Source organism: Dendrobates tinctorius, unplaced genomic scaffold (genome assembly GCF_039654945.1).
Source record: "Dendrobates tinctorius isolate UK_male_01 unplaced genomic scaffold, ASM3965494v1 ptg000028l, whole genome shotgun sequence".
Lineage (NCBI taxonomy): Eukaryota > Metazoa > Chordata > Amphibia > Anura > Dendrobatidae > Dendrobates > Dendrobates tinctorius.
Genome location: NW_027361696.1, coordinates 6444519 through 6458000, shown reverse-complemented (window position 1 = coordinate 6458000; position 13482 = coordinate 6444519). Strand labels below are relative to the sequence as shown.

The 13482-nt window shown below is 44.9% G+C and overlaps 1 long non-coding RNA gene across 1 annotated transcript; it reads left to right on the top strand.

Annotated features, from left to right (window-relative positions):
* The first annotated feature begins 1062 nt into the window (after positions 1–1062).
* LOC141084856 (uncharacterized) lies at positions 1063–3929 on the top strand. Its single transcript, XR_012231141.1, has 3 exons — positions 1063–1657; positions 2178–2788; positions 3364–3929. It is a non-coding gene; the product is annotated as an uncharacterized lncRNA (long non-coding RNA).
* The last annotated feature ends 9553 nt before the right edge of the window (positions 3930–13482 follow it).

Sequence of the window (13482 nt, the reverse complement as noted above, 5' to 3'; positions counted from 1 at the left end):
CACACAAAAGCAGATATTGCACAATATAAGGAGTTAATAAAAGTTGCAAATAATTTACAACAATCCTCAAAATGGTCTGCTATATATAAATGGTTAAATACCTAAATGAGTCAAAGATCCCTAGGCGGCACAATACATATAAAGGGTGAAATATAGCGGCAACATGACGGTGACGTCTAAGTCCTCATATTAATCTACCTAAATGGACCGCTCCAAAATAGACCTAATTAAAAATAGTATAGCCAAAAATTGTATGCCTTAAATAACAATACCTGGTCACTGTAAGCTCAAATAGACGTGGGCGCCGCAGCCTCCTCCACCCCAACGCACGTTTCACAACAAGCTTCTTCTGGGGGCGTGTTCCAGTGACGGGCGGGCTGTGTTAAATGGCACCTATATCCAATCACCAAGCGCCGTGTGAAGTGACGTGACTCATTTAACATCTCTAAATTGAAAAAACAGCCAACAGCACACAGATGCATAGGATGCACGCTCCAAGGGTCCCGGGGCCCGTTGGGTCCAACAATGCATGCACAATGAAAAGGAAGGAACAGCATCCGTTTCCAGGTGAAAAAAATCTGAAGCTTTTATTCTGCCATCATCAGATACAACGTTTCGACCCTATTGAGGCCTTTATCAAGTAGGGTCGAAACGTTGTATCTGATGATGGCAGAATAAAAGCTTCAGAATTTTTTCACCTAGAAATGGATGCTGTTCCTTCTTTTTTCATTTAACATCTCTATTTGATGTTAGCGGCGCATGCGTTGTCGGACACCGCCGTATTAACATCACTTCCAGTGACGCGCTCACATAGACCGCCAGCTGAATAAGCCCGAGATCCACATATTTAGAGCACTCCCGGAACTGAACGGCAATGAACAGACCCCGCAGGCGCACAATCAAGAGAAAGCTCATACTCAATATATAATAGACAAAGATTGATATACGTGAATAAAAATACATTTATTAAGTGAATGCGTAATCACACAAATAACCGCGTATAAATAAAAGTGCAAAAATGTGAATAATATAAATATATACTGTATATATTTTTAAATAAAAAATATTTTTCTTAAAAAATGTAAAAAGTGTATAAATTAACAATAGTATTTCTCTCAAACCCAGCTGGATAAAGTGCAAATGAAAATTCTATCAAACAAGTACCGTAAGTATGATACCGAGCCATTTATTTGATAAATCAAAAAATTTCCAGCGCTAGGGATTTGTCCTGCTATTGATATATTCACACAACTGGTAACTAACGATATCGAGATGCTGTGTAAATCTAAACACAGTAAATCAAGCTTGACTAGGAAAGAAAAAATGGCTCTTGAGGAACTTAAAACATGGGATGATGTCGTTTTTAAAGCGGCAGATAAAGGAGGTAATTTAGATATCTGGCCAGTCGATTTATATGAAAAACAAGCTAATTTACTCCTTAATAATACAAGATGCTATCGAAAGTTAACCCATAATCCAATGTCTTCCTTTCAGGCTAAACTAGTCGGTATTCTTGAAGATGCATTTTCTCAGGGAATTATTTCAAAGAAATTATTGGATAATACACAAAATTTTCATCCGCGATTGGCTACTTTTTATTTGATCCCTAAATTGCACAAAGATCCATTGGACCCACCGGGTTGTCCCATTGTGGCAGGTAATTCCAGCCTGTGTGAAATTATTTCTGGCATCGTTGATTTTTTTCTTAAACCATTTGCCGCAGAATTACCATCATTTGTAAGGGACACCACATCTGCGTTACAAAGAATTGACCAGATTCAGTTAGATCACAACATGGTTTTGGTAACTGCAGATGTGGAGTCCCTATATACATCTATTAGACATCAAGATGGATTGGCAGCGGTCAAACTTTTTATGAGCTCCAGTAATATTGACCACTCCATTGCTGATTTAATCTTGATATTTTTGGAGTTCCTCCTTAACCATAATGTTTTTACATTTAATGGAGGTATCTTTTTACAACTACAAGGTACAGCAATGGGGGCTTCCTGTGCCCCGGCTTACGCCAATTTGTTTTTAGGTGCATGGGAACGGAGCATTTTTCAGGGCGACCTCATTCCAGATATGGACAATGTCCATAAGTGGATGAGGTATATTGACGATATCTTGTTTATATGGGACGGCTCCGGTGATGATCTATGTGCTCTCATTGACAGGCTTAATCAAAATGACATCAATGTGAAACTTACCTTCAAATATGGACGAAGTTTGGAATTTCTTGATATTCTCATTTCTGCCTCTCCGGATGGTCATCTGTATACAGACGTATTCCGTAAGCCCACGGCTACTAATGCCTTTTTGTTGGCGCAGTCATCACATCCAAAATCTATGATTAAAGGAATACCTATTGGTCAGTTCCTTCGTATTAAAAGGATCTGTTCAGATACTCAGACATTTGAGAAACAAGCAGTGGACCTTTCCAGGAGATTTATCGAGAGGGGTTATAGTAAAAAATCTATCAGACATGGATATCTGAGAGCTTCGAAGTCCAATAGAAACCAATTACTCTATGGCCCCTTGAAGAAACAAGAGGAATCTTCTAATACTAACACCATACGATTTATATCTACATTTAACAACCAATGGCAAAATTTGACGGATATTGTACGGAAACATTGGCATATACTTTTGGTTGATCCGACTTCGAAGAAGTGACTTCCAGTTGCTCCTACTTTTGTGGCTAAACAGTCTAAAAACTTGACGGACATCTTAGTGCACAGTCACTATACATCTAGTGACAATAAGAAGAATATGATAAAAAATTCAGGTAAACCAGGTTTTTTTCCATGTGGCATGTGCAAAGGATGTCTAAATTTGATCAGAAGTAGTTCCTTTTCTAGTCAGGATGGGACTAGGACCTTTGAAATTAGGAAACATATTAATTGTTCCTCACATGGGGTCATCTATTACACTCAATGTCCATGTGATAGGATATATATTGGTCTTACCACACGTGAACTTAAAATCAGAGTACGTGAACATGTGAGGGACATTGAGAAAGTCATCAATGTAGAGGATGATTCCAGTTTAAAAACTTTACCTAGACACTTCAAGCGTTACCATCATTGTAATGCCAGGGGATTATCAGTAAGGGGGATTGATTTGGTTTCACTTGACATCAGGGGTGGGGATCTGAGCAGGATTCTTGCTCAAAAGGAAAGTCAATGGATATATCGATTGGGCACTATGAGCCCTTCAGGTCTCAATGAAAGCTTCGGCTTTGCTTCTTTCCTATAATTACTTGGTAGTTAATATCTGTTTTCCATCAAGGTCTATTTAGTGGTAAATTTTAGGGGTGGGTTGGTGTTTTTATATTATATTCATTTTTTGTTTTTTATTTAGGTGCCTTCGGTGATATACGGCTTTCACGTTTTGAATTTCTACGGGACCCATTCTGAACCTTTGTGGACCATCATTTTGGAATTCGTGCAGGATATATCCTTACAATTGATGGACTTTGTTTCTGATTAAGAAAAATTGGTGGATATACTTGTTGTATGCCCCCTTAAGAATACTGTTTTTTGCTCATTTATTATCCTGCCTTATTAATAAGGTTTCCTTCTCCACCTTGTAGAATATACTTACTGTAGAGAGTTTTTCATTTACTCTTTTGTGTATTTTTGTAATTCTATAAATGAGTTTGTATGTTCTATTCAGGATTTGGGATATAATAGAATGGATCTCTGTGGTTTATTTAGCGCTTTTCTGTATGTTTTTTTTTGCACTAATGCACACTTGCACTGATGCACATTTGTACTTTAACCAGCAGGGTTTGAGAGAAATACTATTGTTAATTTATACACTTTTTACATTTTTTAAGAAAAATATTATATTATTCACATTTTTGCACTTTTATTTATACGCTGTTATTTGTGTGATTACGCTTTCACTTAATAAATGTATTTTTATTCACGCATATCAATCTTTGTCTATTATATATTGAGTGTGATCTCTCTCTTGATTATGCGCCTGCGAGGTCTGTTCATTGCTGTTCAGTTCCGGGAGTGTTCTAGGTATGTGGATCTCGGGCTTATTCAGCTGGCGGTCTATGTGAGCGCGTCACTGGAAGTGATGTTAATACGGCGGTGTCCGACAACGCATGCGCCGCTAACATCAGATAGAGATGTTAAATGAGTCACGTCACTTCACATGGTGCTTGGTGATTGGATATTGGTGCTATTTAACACAGCCCGCCCGTCACTGGAACACGCCCCCGGAAGAAGCTTGTTGTGAAACGCGCGTTGGGGTGGAGGAGGCTGCGGCGCCCACGTCTATTTGAGCTTACAGTAACCAGGTATTGTTATTTAAGGCATACAATTTTTGGCTATACTATTTTTAAGTAGGTCTATTTTGGAGCGGTCCATTTAGGTAGATTAATATGAGGACTTAGATGTCATCGTCATGTTGCCGCTATATTTCACCCTTTATATGTATTGTGCCGCCTAGGGATCTTTGACTCATTTAGGTATTTAACCATTTATATATAGCAGACCATTTTGAGGATTGTTGTGAATTATTTGCAACTTTTATTAACTCCTTATATTGTGCAATATCTGCTTTTGTGTGATTTTTGTGCCTTATTATCATTATGCCTGTTCATATATGATTGCTGCAGGGCATTTTACGCCTCCTTTTGGGCATTATTTTTCTCTGTTTTTAATATATTATTAATAAATTGATTATTTTAAAGATATTTTTTCTGGATTTCTTCACTTTTTTTTCCGGCAGTAGTAATTATGTTAGTCCGGAATATTGTTTGATTTACTAATCGTACATGCCTGATCTCTCCTACCATAGGTGAGTGAATTTCTTTTATATTTTTTAATATTAACCCGGTTAATACCCTATTTGCGCTTTTTTGTTCCTATAGTGTACTTTTTATGGTTGGTATTTTCATTTATCCCTGTCTGTCTTCCCTTGTTTGTCTAGCAGTGCAAGGGTTAATCTGTTAAATTGAATCTCCTGGTACCTTCCTACTTGATTTGTCTGAGCTGTTCAGTGTTGGACACTCCCCTCTGCTATACAGTATATGCTTACCTCTGGCACTTTGGCATTGCCAGTGTTAGTTCTTACTGCCTGGTTCTGGCGTTGGAGGAGTAGTTTGTAGCTAGAGTTAGTGTTTGGAGATTGCTACTTGGAGTTTTGTATGTTTGCCCATCCTCATTCTCTCCTATTTGGTTTCTCCTTCCTTTAATCTTCTGTGTTCCACTCTGTTGTTTGGTGAGTGTATTTTGTATGGTTGGTATTTTCATTCATCCCTGTCCATCCTCCCTTGTTTGTCTGGTTAGTGTTATCCTATACACTTCAGCTTCCCAGTAGCCTGGGTGTGGGAAGGGACAGATAGGGGTTGATATAGGAGCACTGCAAGGCATGAGAACCTGGCATCTCCACCTTCAGAAGTAATCCTGGGGGACAGGGATAGACTAGGGTTGGCCTAGTTTTAGGGACCTAGTTAGTGACCAAAATCTCAACACCTTCGTGACATTAACACTGGCCCATACCTTTTTCATCAATTATGGAACCGGTGGTTGCTCTGGCAAGACAACATCAGTATCTCAGTCTGGAGGTGGCAGACTTACACAGCAGGGAGGCCAGCCAGCAGAGGAGTATTACTCAGCAGGCGGCCGGCGAAGGAGTATTACTCAGCAGGGAGGCCAGCCGGCAGAGGAGTATTGCTCAGCATGTAGGCTGGCCGACGGAGAACTATTGCTCAGCAGGGAGGTCACCCGACAGAGTATTGCTCAGCAAGGAAGCTGGCCGATGTTGGAGCATTGTACAGCAGGAAGGCCAGCTGGCGGAAAAGTATTATTCAGCAGAGTACAGTTGGTGGAGGAGTATTAGTCAACAGGGAGTCCAGCTGATGGAGGAGTATTACTCAGCAGGGAGGCCGGATGGTGGAGGAGCTTTGCTCAGCAGGGAGGCTGACCAGCATTGGAGCATTGCTCAGCAGGGAAGCTGACCGACAGAAGAGTATTACTCAGCAGGGAAGACGGCCGGCGGAGTATTGTTCAGCAGGGAGGCTTGCCGGCGGAGTATTTCTTCGGCAGGGAGGCCAGCTGGCTGAGGAGTATTACTCAGCAGGGAGGCCAGCCGTCGAAGGAGTATTGCTCAGAAGTGAGGCCGGCGGAGGAGAATTGCTCAGCAGGGAGGCTGGCTGGCGGAGTATTACTAAGCTGGGAAGCCGGCTGGAGGAGGAGTATTACTCAGCAGGGAAGGCGGCTGGTGGAGGAGTATTACTCAGCAGGGAGGCCAGCCATCAAAGGAGTATTGCTCAGCAGGGAGGCCGGACGGCGGAGGAGTATTGCTCTGAGTTGAGTAGATGGGAAAGCAAAAGTGAAGAATACAAAAACAGATCACCAAAAAAAAACATGTTTTATTGAAGCATGATAGCGTGTAGGATGGGAGCAGAGTGTGTAGGATAGAAGCAGAGAATGTAGGATGGGAGCAGATCGCGTAGGATGCGGGCAGAGCGTGTAGGATGGGAGCAGAGCTTGTAAGATGGGAGCAGAGCAGAGTGTGTAGGATGGGAGCAGAGCGTGTAGGATTAGAGCAGGTAGGATGGGAGAAGAGCATGTAGGATTGAAACGGAGCGCGTAAGATGGGAGCAGAGCGTGTAGGATAGGGGCAGAGCATGTAGGATGGGAGCAGAGCGTGTAGGATGGGAGCAGAGCGTGTAGGATGGGAGCAGAGCGTGTAGGATGGGAGAAGAGCATGTAGGGTGGGAGAAGAGCATGTAGGATGGGAGAAGAGCATGTAAGATAGGAGCAGAGCACATAGGATGGGGGCAGAGCACGTAGGATGGGACAGAGCACGTAGGATGGGGTAGAGCTCGTAGGATGGGGCAGAGCGCGTAGGATGGCAGAGCGCATAGGATGAGAGTAGAGCGTGTCAGATGGGGGCAGAGTGCATAGGATGGGAGCAGAGCGCATAGGATGGGGGCAGAGCTCGTAGTTTGGGAGTAGAGCGTGTAGGATGGGGCAGAGCGTGTAGGATGGGGCAGAGCGCGTAGAATGGGAGCAGAGTGCATAGGATGGGAGCAGAGCGTATAGGATGGGGCAGAGCACATAGGATGGGACAGAGCGCGTAGGGTGGAGCAGAGCACGTAGGATGGGGCAGAGCATGTAGGATGGAGACAGAGCACGTAGGATGGGAGCAGAGTGCGTAGGATGGGAGCAGAGCATGTAGGATGGGGCAGAGCATGTAGGATGGAGGCAGAGCTCGTAGGATGGGGTAGAGCATGAAGGATGGGGCAGAGCATGAAGGATGGGGCAGAGCATGTAGGATGGGAGCAGAGCATGTAGGATGGGGGCAGAGCGCGTAGGATGGAGCAGAGCATGTAAGATGGGGCAGAGTGCATAGGATGGGGGCAGAGTGCATAGGATGGGAGCAGAGTGCGTAGGATGGGGCAGAATGTGTTGAATGGGAGAAGAGCATGTAGGATGGGGCAGAGTGCGCAGGATGGGAGCAGAGCACGTAGGATGGGAGCAGAGCACGTAGGATGGGAACAGACTTGTAGGATTGGGGCAGAGCAGGTAGGATGGGAGCAGAGCGCGTAGGATGGGAGCAGAGCGCGTAGGATGGGAGCAGAGCATGTAGGATGGGGCAGAGTGCGCAGGATGGGAGCAGAGCACGTAGGATGGGAGCAGAGCACGTAGGATGGGAACAGACTTGTAGGATTGGGGCAGAGCAGGTAGGATGGGAGCAGAGCGCGTAGGATGGGAGCAGAGCGCGTAGGATGGGAGCAGAGCATGTAGGATGGGGCAGAGCGCATACAATGGGAGCAGAGTGTGTTGGATAGGACACAGCGCGTAGAATAGGTGCTGAGTGTGTAGGATGGCAGCAGAGCATGTAAACCACAACCCAGAAAGTGCCATAGTTCTGGGTGGTGTACACCCTGAACAAGGCTGAAGGCTGGTGACAGGGTATAAAGAGAAGGGCTATCTGGCCCATGTAAACACAGATCTGTAATCTTTGTGGTTTCTTCATTTGTCCTTCATGCTTGTATAAAACATCTTTTATTTTGGTGATCCCTGTTTGTAGATTTCTTACTTCTCTTCTGGTTTCCTACATTGATTTTTGTATGTGTCAGGTTGACCCTGTTTATTTGGGGGGCCCACTATTCTAATCTCTACTAGCTGAGTTCTGTAGGTGGTCCGCGGATTCTAAGTGGAATGACCCTGCGCTCCGTGATCTGTTCTGTCCGGCTCTCTGTGAGGGTGAAGGACACCTTTGCTCTGTATGAGACCCCGGTTTCTCTGGTGGCGGCCATGTCTCTGGTTATCCATGTGAGGAGAAAAAATAGGACGCACCTCCATAAATGGGTACTAATAGTAGGGTGCTACACTTTGTTGGAATACATGACTACAAAACAAGGAGAAGAAAAAGACCAAACAAAAAATGGCGTGCACACCTAATATAAGACAGTATTACAAAATCTCCATTGCAAAAACCCAGGACAAACAACAAACATTAAAAACATCTAAAACCGGGATATGGCATATGATGATCCAAGCATATCCCTGGAAATGATATCTCTGGCATGGGACAATATTTATACAAGGCTCCTCAAACTTTAAATAGTAATAATACCACAAAAGTCATAGACATCCTCTTTCAAGAAATACTGGTAACTGATCATACTACACAACCCTATAAGGCTAACAATATATAATCACTTAAAAATGAGCCTAATAAAGAGTTGTATAGGAATTGCATGATATGGTTATCCATGCCGTGAGGTAGTGCTGTCATTTAAGTAGGGGATCATTCGCTCACAAGCCACAAAATCAGATCCGGCACTGGTTTCCATAAAATCAGAACGGTCCATGCGGTTTATTAAACATCATAAACCATGACCAGCAATATATAAACGGCATAGCGTTCATGACAGAGCTTCACTCTGTTAGCAATGTCCAATACGCAGGCTTTTCACCCTCACAGTTATATCTCACCCCGTCAGGGTTCTCTCATGGCTGCTTCTCCATACTGCAGACATTCATTCCCTCCAGGGAACTCTCAGGCACTTGCAGCCATTAAACACAGCGTCCACACGTGCTGTCAGGCAGGAAGCCCCATCTCAGCGGGACCTTCCACACTGGACCAACCTGGTCCCAGCATTCACCCCCAAGTGACCTACCCTGGCCACATTATATGGTCCATAGCAACGCCCACCGGGTCACATGACTATGACCTCATCACAGGTCCTTCAACCACTCTTTACAACAGTGTTCTTTAAACACACCCCCTGGGTGGGTTTGTAGGTAACTGGCCCACCCATGTCCCTAGTTACCTGGAGACTTCTCCCTGTCACATTAAAGCAGCACCTCAGCAGTATCACTGCTGATCAACACATAAGTCTCCATCTCAAAGCCACCCACTTTGAGATACATAATGGCCATTCAGTATTCTGCCATTCATCCTTTCTCCAGGGACATCCACACAGCACCCCCTAGCGGACACAGTCGTTACTACACCACAATGTGGACCACCTCCTTCGTCAGAGGCATAATGACAATCCAACTTTCAGGGGGTCTGGGGTCAAGGGAACCTAGGACTGAGTGACCCGTGGAACCCAAGCAGTTTACTGCTCCTCCTATAGTTAGGTGTAAGGGCAGTGTGTTCTTTCTGTGGTGGGAAGGGCCATTTTGTGGGTATTTGTCCATAAGGAGCCCGAGTTGCAGAGAGGATGACAACCCCATTGTGGGGAAACGGGTGGGAGGGTCGGTAGGGTGCCTTGGTCTGCTAGCCGGAACCGCTTGGACCAGGGATCATCCTGTCTAACGCCCGCTCTCCCGTTAACGTGGGCATAACTCTAGTCAGACAACGCAGGGTGAGGGTAAGACAGTGTGGCAATGCTTTATTGCACCTCAAAACAGGCAGATAACACATAGAACAATCCCAGCAAAATTGCCCAAGATGGTGCACATTACAGAGCCTCACCCTTCCATTGACCTGCCAGGATAATGGCAGATGTTACATCAGAGCTCCCAGGGTTGGCTACCCCACCTGTGATACACACAAAAAGGAGGTAACGACAAGCGTAGGAAAATGACAGCCTATAGAGTCCATACGAGGTCCAAAGCCAGTTGACACGAGAGTCACCACCTGGCTTAATCGAACATCTCCATGGAGACAGGCAACCAGCGGGTCCCAATCCTGGCTTTCTCCAAATGTATCCATGGTTCAGCGCTGGTCAATGGAACAGATCTGTATCATTCCAACCAGAGCCAAAAACCCCTAGGTTGTTAACTATAGAATGAAAAATCCGTGTCCCTCGTGATGGAGCTATGATGTAAAATGGCTGCTGCCTGTCTCTGGTTCTTTGGATGTTTGGCAGTATCTCCTGCTGTATCGCTCTCTCTCAGTCTCTATCTCTAAGTCTCTTTATACAGAGGCATGTAGCCTAATTTTAGATTTACCCAGTGTCCTTCAGTCCACCCTCACATATAAGAAGAATGATGATGACCAATGTAAGGAAACCACAAACAGGAGAGAGGGGAGCCGGGGGACACGGATATCCCCCCTGTCATCACCAATCTACGACGGAGCTTACAGTCGCAGCCCTCTGGCACCCCCCTTTCCCTCAGGTCAGTCAGGGAACTGCACCTAGGATAGGAAGTCGCCAGAGAGGCTGCCCTGTCACGCACTGGTTATCGGGGCACTCTGCAGTGAGGGCTATATATTCATCACCAGTCCCAAGCCAGAAACACCAGAACTGTATGCTGCCACCAGTTTCTCGTTAGATATAAGCACGGTCCGTTAACAAGCTTATATTGGGTCAGAAACCAACCCCAGGTAGCGTATAAGTACTAGCCGGACTCACGGACGTGGGAAATTGTGTGGACGAGGGAAGCCCTTGTATTCACAGGCACCTTCTTAGTTTCTGGTTCGTCTGTGTGTAGCTAGTGTAAGGTAGCGCTCACTGAGTGTATTGGGGGACACTCACTTGGCTGCAGATAAACCAGGTCCAGCACAGGCTTTTCTGATAAATCAGTCCATGTGGTTTATTATCAGTCGGCATAAACCATGAACAGCAACAGACTTATATCACAACAGAAGAATGTTCATGTAGAGTTCCGCTCTCTTAGCCCTGTGGTCACACAGGCTGTGCTTTGTCCAACAATCAGGCTCTATAGTCTTACAGTTATTTCCCCTGTCTGGGGTTACCTCTTAGTTGCTTCTCGCTGCGGACGTCCATTCCCTCCTGGGGACTGTCCGATACACACAGGGCATTACACACAGGCCTCAATCCTTGTTCACATTCACGTCACTTGGCAAGTGAAAAGGTTTTAAATACTACAGTAGGACTGTCCCACAAGGGTTGCCGTGATTTGGCGGGATGGCTTGTACATTATTTTGATCAAAATTATGTTTACTAAATACCCTTATTATTATTATTACCTTTATGCATTATTTGCAGTTTATTTTTTACTTTTTAGTTTAGGATATTTGTGTTTTTTGTTTTCTCTGGTTAATGGTCCTGTGTTAATATGCACTTACATTATGCATACACATTAATTTACTTTTTCAGTTCAGACTCCAGTTTTTTATTCATTTCATTGTGCATTCTGTGCATATATGGGTGTGACCGCCCTCTTTCTGAGCTGGAAAAACCATCCTGTCTGGCCTAAGTGTGGCGCCCCTGAGGGTTCAGTCGCCACAGAGGTACTGCACCTCCTCCTGAGGTATGGTACCCCACCATTCAGGTAAGGTGGAGACACCTGACCACACTCCAACACCTGCATCCCACACAACATAGTAGTGTAGCAAAGCACCCTTTGGTGGCTCCCTGCTTGGAACATGAAGCGTGCTGGGAGGTGGGTGGAGTTTAGTTTTACACTCAAAAGAGCTGGAAGAGTTTAGGTCAGTGAATGAGTCTGACGATGGGTCAGAGAGAGAAGATCCCCTGAGTGGGATGGATGAAGGAAGTGCTGCAGCAGTCTTCAGTGACCTGAGACTGCTGGCACAGGAAAGAGATATAGAAAGCCTGATTCTCCATATGAAAGAAAGGATTGTACGGAACGTAAGGAGAAAAGGAGGAATAAGTATTGGGGTTAGAGGAGAACCCTTCCCAAGTTCACAGCGCAAGGCCGGGGGTCGGTCCCCGAGGTTGTATGGATACTAACAATCCTGCAGCAGACACCGGAGGAATGGAAGTAGTGACCACTTTATTCCCACACAAGACTTGGGGGCACAACAGCAACGATAGTGACTTAGCAGCAAGGAGTCCCCGAAGCAGGCTACAGCTGTCTGCCGTACAAGTAGAGTTCATAGGAAAATCTGACAGGAGGAACCCCAGTGTAACTCAGTGCTGGAGTACTTCATTTCTAAGGCGCTATAAGAGACGTTCAGAAAAGGCACATATATTGGTGGAGTGTTGGAAGGGAGTACTTCATCTTGAGGTTGACTGAGCTCCTGACCCGGAGGACACGGCACGGATGCGGGCACCTGTACCACAACAGACTGTGCGTAAAGCTTTGGAACTACATGCCCTGGTGTCCTCCACTTATTCCTGCGTCAACCTACTCAGCACTGCTACATCCCCTACGCATGACACTACACCATCTACGTGTCACTTTATCTACACTGCCCTGGGACTACAGCCCTGCCTGTGGAGGGCTATAACATCACTGCTGCACCCCACCATCTGTCCCAGAGGATCTGTCTGCAGCGTCGGCTTAACATCTTCATTGCCGAACACCACAGGTGGCGTCACAAATCACTTATAATTTATAAACTTTCACCACCATAAGCACACTGAAACAACCCCTTTTACAATGGAGCCCCAGGGCCACGGACCGGGTCACCGCTGCCGTGACAACTCCCGTTGAGAAGATCAATCGGCCCGGTACCGAGTACCCCACTGCCCTGGCGTGTGAGGGCGCTCCATAAGCTTCTACTAGTGGTTCAGTCGCTCGATCCTTGTTCACATTCACGTCACTTGGCAAGTGAAAAGGTTTTAAATACTAGAGTAGGACTGTCCCACAAGGGTTGCCGTGATGTGGTGGGATGGCTTGTACATTATTTTGATCAAAATTATGTTTACTAAAAACCCTTATTATTATTACCTTTATGCATTATTTGCAGTTTATTTTTTACTTTTTAGTTTAGGATATTTGTGTTTTTTGTTTCTCTGGTTAATGGTCATGTGTTAATATGCACATACATTGTGCATACACATTAATTTACTTTTTCAGTTCAGACTCCAGTTTTTTATTCATTTCATTGTGCATTCTGTGCATATATGGGTGTGACCATCCTCTTTCTGAGCTGGGAAAACCATCCTGTCTGGCCTAAGCTTCTACTAGTGGTTCAGTCGCTCGATCCTTGTTCACATTCACGTCACTTGGCAAGTGAAAAGGTTTTAAATACTAGAGTAGGACTGTCCCACAAGGGTTGCCGTGATGTGGCGGGATGGCTTGTACATTAATTTGATCAAAATTATGTTTACTAAATACCCTT